Below are 6551 nucleotides of genomic sequence, written 5' to 3'. Positions count from 1 at the left end.
GGCGAACAAGAGTAATCTGCTGAACCACCCTCTTTGTTGTGCCATGTGTGGGGAGCAAACTGAGCTCTCAGCCACTTCACACCTCCAGTTTCCTGCTACGTAAACACTTGTGTTTGTTGAGGCATGAGGAGATCGTCGTCGCACTTTTATTTCCCGCACTTAAACGTCTCAACCGTATGTTGACTTTTCTCCACCATGTGTTTCTCGCTGAAATAAGTGGCCGTCTGTCCTTGACCCTCGGAGGAAATGAATCCACTCCCGACGACAGAGAAGAGAAAACAAACAGAAAACGGACCCTAGAGGTCTCAGTAAATAATGGACCAACAGTTATTATTATAGTGTTGTTAAGCCACTCAGGGAATGTTGATTTGCAGAGCAAAGAGATAGAGTAATAAAAAATGAAAAACAGTCTGGATTTAGTCATAAGATCACTGGTGTAATAAGTTTAATGGCGTGATGATGTCGACATCTTCAGCGCTCAGACTCCTTACGGATGTTAACTACACTACACTGAAATTCACGTGTCGAGCCTCTTCCCGCAGCCATACATATTCAATAGCGGAGCATATGGTTGTCATCGGAGGAGGTCAGCGCTCGAGGCAAAGTTGTGGCTGTGTCCTGTTGGCTATACATCTGCCCTCCCTCGTCGGACTGGGTGAAGGGGGGAGGGAAGAAAGTCCTGCAGGAGCTCAGAAAAGAGAAGGGACACTTGAGACTGACTGTATTATCGCCCATTTTACATCCGTGTGAAGGTCAGATTATTAGTAAAAAGGAGTAATAGTCACCCTGTGAAAGTCTTTTGCTTTCGTCCACTGTCAGAGGTGCAGCTGTGAGTTCAATGGTTGGATGTTCCTTCTCAATAACTCACCCTGAATGGTAGTTAACTTCTCACTCAGCGTTTCTATGTGTGCGGCCTTGTACCTCTGACTCTGTGTTAAAATGAAATAACCAGATATTTTCTCGCACGGTTGCGTGTAATTCGCACTTATTCAGGTGCAGAGCCTATGAGTCACCTCGCATCGCTTCTTTAGAAAATTAATGTGGCTTTGATTTCAGAACAGCCAAGAATCAGTCCTCCAACTTTGCCGCTCTATAAGAAGCTGAAATGTTGGAGGAAATCCAAGGTTTTCAGAGCTTTTTTATCCATCTTTTTCTCAAAACTGTCTCTTGTGAGTCTCCAAAGCTTTATTGGAGAAGGTCATGATATAGGTTAATGACGTAATATTTTAATTGAAAAAAGAAAGTCACAATGAACACACCAGCATGTGAAGCAGTAAAAACTTCTAATCATGCACTGTGTCACTGTCGTGTTTACCTGCTGGCTGAGCCAAAAGTTTGCAAAGAGGTGGAGCACGGCTGGAGCTCCAAGTAATTCATTATATATCATTTCAAGATTTAAAGGGGCACAAAAGATTAAAACTTAATATTCAAAACCTGTTCTTGGGGGCCAATAAAGTCCCCAGAACACTGTTTGGAGCTAGAAAGGTGGCAGGGTCCGCCATTTTATTCAGTTTCGTCAGTCTTGAAAGCAAAGAGTCAAATTCTTCCTCAAAACTACAGTATGCACCTTTATTATAATTTAAAAGAACAAATTATATAACAAATTACCCAGATATAGTTGTCAGCGACAGGCAAATTAGCTATTGCGACCAAAACCGTCTTTTTTTTTCCAGGCTGTCAACACGTTCCTGCTGGAAATTGAAGTCTACCGGCAAAGACTCGCTCTCTCGCTTTTCAATAGCGACCAATCAAGGAACTGCAGTTTTTGTCAGTACTGTTGTCAGCTTCGGTCCTCGGCCCTGGAGGTTGCCGCTTGGTGATCGGGTAGCTTCGACACACGTGACTGAACTACACCTCCGGAGTCTTGCGAACACCTTGTCTCGCATTGCGTTGAATAAAAAGACACCAACATATTTGAAGCCATAAAAGCCTTGAAAATGACTCTAAAAACCTCTGTAATGATAACAATGTCAGTTTTTTTTTTTTTTTTTTTGATGGAAGGCAGCACTGTTGCATGGAAAGTCTTCCAAATGAAAAAAAATATATATATATATATATACAGTTGTGTAGACATGGAGAGTGGCTCCTCAGATTGGAGTGCTGCCAAACCTGCGCAAATGCAATACACTTCAGCTTTAATTGAATGCATGTACTCACACACACACACACACACGCATGCACGCACACACACATTTCCACGTGCGTGTGTTGGTGTGTTCCTCTGCCTTCTCATGGCCAGTTGTTGCAGCGTGGCAGAGGTTTGACGCGGCTGATCATCCTAATGCACCCTCCTCTGCAGAGGTCATAAATTAGTCTGAAATACGGAGCGGGGCTGCCGCTGCCAACCTCATCTGCAAAGTGAGTGAAGTGAAGCAGAAAGAGTCGGCCCGAGATGCAGCGTCAGGCTCTTCTCAATACAGAAGTGTGGCGTGTCTGCTGCGGCCGGCCCGCTTTTCCTCCGACTCAGAAATGAGATATTACATTCTGTCATCTCCGAGTCCTCGCTCCGCTCCACGGCTAAGGCTGCATCCTGCTCCCACTGTAGATAATATTGACTGATTGGCCTCATTCTATAAACCCGGGATTAATTAGAATTTCTATGAGTAATAAAATGTATTGGATTCCCATTATTGTGGAGAGAGAAAGATAAGGAGCTCTTTTTGTCTGAGAGGATTTCCTGAGCTCGGCGCTGCTCAAAGCGCGAGCGACTCTTTAAAAGTGGAGGAGGGAAAAGGAGCGATACAACATGAGGCAGACGTTGCTTTTTCTATTTTTCCAATTGTAATTTCATTTCCGTAACCTTTTGAACCATTATGGGAATTGAAAATTAGACATTCCAGAGAAAAATACTAATTTCATTCCAACCTAAAAAAGCAACCTTTTATCTACGTCTTGTCTATTGTGTTCCCAAACGCCCCCTTTGTTTGGATTGATTGGAAGGTAATTGTGCACTGACTGATATCAACTCAACAATAGCTGCATTTATTGCACTTGTATTCCAGGACGTCTCTTCAAATCAACTTTTTAACCACTGTGATAATTAACAGGCGGCTCAGCTGAATTAATCCTATGTCTGCTCGCTGCCAGCAAATGTCACTGTTTTAGAACCAATTTAAACGAGCAGCTCCGGGTCGCGCTCCATCATCTGAACGATTTGTGAATATTTACTGAATGAAGATCCGACTGTGTGTCAGCCCGTCAGTGAGCTTGAGGAGAAGCATCAGCCCAGCATCCAGCAGTCTACGCTCGGTGTTTGTCCAGATCTGTTGCAGATTACACAGCGCTCTGTAACAGAAAAGAGACTTTCCATGAAACAGTATCTTGGCGGCCTCGGCTGAGGTAACAGTGTTTCCTAGAGTTGTACAAACAGAATTGATTAGCTGCACTTTTATGTGTCTGATTAACATTTCATTTTGATGATGCATATGGATCAGAATTGTGTCTGGGTGGTAGGCTGTGCTGCTGCTATAAATACTGTAAGGGGTTTTTTCAGGCAGTATAACGTCTTCCCCTGTCTTGACTCCTCTGAAATACATTATTCTAAGAACTACTGTTCTGAAACTAAGCTCATATAACCTTATTGCTGTTGTAGTTATGCAAACATTGAATGCTGAACCCCTGAATGTTAAGCAGTAACACAATTCTTTGAAATTGTTCTTGTTTTTTGTATGTGTTCCTAGTTTTTCAACACAAAGCACACATCTATATGAATGTAATAACCATGTTAATATGGTATTAAGTAATATATAAGATATTGATGGTTCAACTTGAACAGTTTATATTAATAGATTTTGTTTGTTGGTCTGTCGTGGTTTGAGGATTTTGCTGAGTACTTTCCTGTTTTATTTTGTCGATCTATCCTCGTGCTTCACTGTTACTCTCGACTTCCTGTCTTTGTCTTTTTTCCCCGCCCCTTTCCCTGCTCACCTGCGCTCCATTGGTTAATCAGTTATTCTTCCTCTTTCGGGTTTGTTCTTTGCATTTTTTTCTCTTTTGCCTGCTGTTGTTTTTGTAGTTTTGTCAGTAAGCCTAACCTTCTTCCTCGTCCTTTTTTGTTATGAACTCTATATGTTCTTTGTCTCATTTCACTTAGGGGGATAATCATGCTCTAGGTTCCTGCAGTTCCTGTCATCATTGGGAGTCCATAGGGGGCTAAGAGAAAGAGTACAAAATGCAAATTGCTACATAGTATCTTCATGAGCTGTGTGTCACATGCCAGTGCTACTACTGCTACTGCTAACCATGTGGGTGACCAAGTCAAATTCAAGGGCCAAAAACAACAATAACCAAAATCCCTTTTTTTACATGCTAGACATGAAGGATCTTTGCCTAATGCCTCACAGTTGGAAAAACTCTGGTGTAGACCATTATAGATTCATCTCTATTTTAATTATCTTACCACTAGTGGAGAGAAGAAATGTAGCATATGGCCTGAAGGAGGCAGCTTATGAAGAGGACACACCACATGTTAATACAACGTGTCATCTGGCTCGTCAGAAGTGTTAATGGCTGCGCCGAAGTGCCACAATGGAAGGCGGGAAGAACATCCAGCTGTACCACAGAGGAGGGAGACGCCATAATCATTTAAGCGTGGAGATAATGATGCACTTTTTCATAGCGTCTCAGCCAGAGGGCATTGCCTGTGTTGTACTCGCATGTACGCACAAAAACAGAAGTGCTGGTGTGCTGTTGGTATCTGTATGGATCAGCTGGTGAAGAGACTTGAATATCTCATAGTGAATATACTTTAACACGAAAGTTTGTTGAGACTAAACCAGAGCTAAAAGAAAAAACACTGTTGGATTTCATCAGGTGAGCAAAAATGTGACTCCAACTGGGATTGTTGTTATAGAATGTAACTACGTACATTCAAGTACTGTATTTGTGTACAAATTTAAGTTATTTAAACTTGAGTATTTCCATTTTGTGCTATTGTATTGTACTCTTTACTCCTCAACATTTATCTGACAGCTTTAGTTACTAGTTACTTTTAAACATTACATTTTTAAAATACATTTCCAATCCAGTAAAAACCACGTATCTCTGAATTTGGTGATGTTGAAGCAGAATCTTTCCGATAATCGGAGACATTTTATGTCCATTCATGTGCTGAGAAAAAAATACCTTTAAAGGGGCAAAACTTGGAATTAGCTGTCTGTTATATTCATACTCAAAACAACTATTGGCCAGCAGTTCACCAGAAAATCACTATTGCTGCTAACAGTAGCTGCCGTTAGCTAGTTAGCTCAATTAGAGATGCAGCTAGCGGTCAGAGAATGTGTTTTGCGAAATACATTTCACAATAGATGTGCTGATATGAGCACATACTTTCAACCAAATGCTAATTATATCTGCTGGATCTAGCCAGTTTAGACTGAGCTAGCCTTAGTTTCATACGCATGTTCTTGTATTTATTTATTTGTATGATGTGCGTTCATATTTGATATAATGCATTCAGCTTTTTTGTGTTTGTGTAAACAATATAGCCTTGTAGATTACATTGGTATTCTAGTACTTACCTTGCTGAATACTTACGTGGTGTATAACCATAATAATGATATGATGGCAACACTGTTATTTCTTCGCAGTTTTGTTTTCAACTAACTTCTTATGCATTGCACCTTTAACCTTAATTTGGCATTTTAGATTTGCGTGGTTCACACAGTGCAGTGACGCTACACATGTTGATCTGATAGAATATCATGCTTTGCTGTAGATTAAAAATACTTAACATTGCATAAAGTAGCTCAAATGATCTACCTTGTAGTGGAGTATTTTCACAGTGTGGTACTTTTACACCTGACTACACACACACAAACACACACACACACACACACACACACACACAGCAGAGTTTCTCTTCCTGTCTCACTAAAGCCGCAGCAAGTGTTTAACATTTACAGTGTTTAATCACTAGAAGATGGAGGAAGTCAGTTACAAGATTAGTTTAATCAGCCCCTTCCTGCTCCTCTTCCCGGCTCATTACAGCGAAGACACTGATGGTTTGATATGCGTCAAGGTGCACACCGACGGATGAGGCTGATCGACCTGATACAGCTCTTTATCAACTCATCCAAAACACAAGTCAGGGCTGTCATGTGTCTGACTTTTATTTCTCCTGACTCATGCAAACTTTTTTATATCAGTTATCCCTTCCAGTCTGAGTGTCAGACATGAAGTCAAACCAGATTACGTCAGAGAAGGTGATTTCAGGTGATTTCAGCAGAGGTGGCTTAGTTCTTCTCTGTTTTCCATACCTTCCAATCTAACACTGTAAAACATGCTGGACTCGGGCTCACAGTGGGCCAGTGTCAGGACTGAGGGTGAGCGTGTGTGCCCCGTGTTGCTGTGGTGTGTCCCACATTGTTGGCACTTGTCAGCCCTTGTTGGTGGCTCTTTCGGCTGATTGAGCACACTGAATCGGTGGCTGAGAAATCACTCTGTTCACTGTCGGCGCAGCAGAGAAGACATTGAAAAAGAGAAAGCCTCTTGAGCCTGTAGCTCTAGTAGCCATGATTCAAACCATTCAGTGTTTTCTCAACAATTCTTTT

General features: G+C 41.6%; 1 long non-coding RNA gene across 1 annotated transcript; it reads right to left on the bottom strand.

Annotated features, from left to right (window-relative positions):
• Positions 1 to 524: 524 nt before the first annotated feature.
• On the bottom strand, positions 525 to 5131 carry LOC119008906. The gene is made up of 3 exons (XR_005071586.1): positions 4400 to 5131; positions 3169 to 3285; positions 525 to 688 (listed from the first exon to the last, which is right to left on the bottom strand). It is a non-coding gene; the product is annotated as an uncharacterized LOC119008906 (long non-coding RNA).
• Positions 5132 to 6551: the final 1420 nt, after the last annotated feature.

This window comes from Acanthopagrus latus, chromosome 19 (assembly GCF_904848185.1).
Source record: "Acanthopagrus latus isolate v.2019 chromosome 19, fAcaLat1.1, whole genome shotgun sequence".
NCBI classification, from domain to species: Eukaryota; Metazoa; Chordata; class Actinopteri; order Spariformes; family Sparidae; genus Acanthopagrus; species Acanthopagrus latus.
Note: the sequence above shows the minus strand (reverse complement) of the source record. Positions and strands in the feature narration are given on the sequence as shown.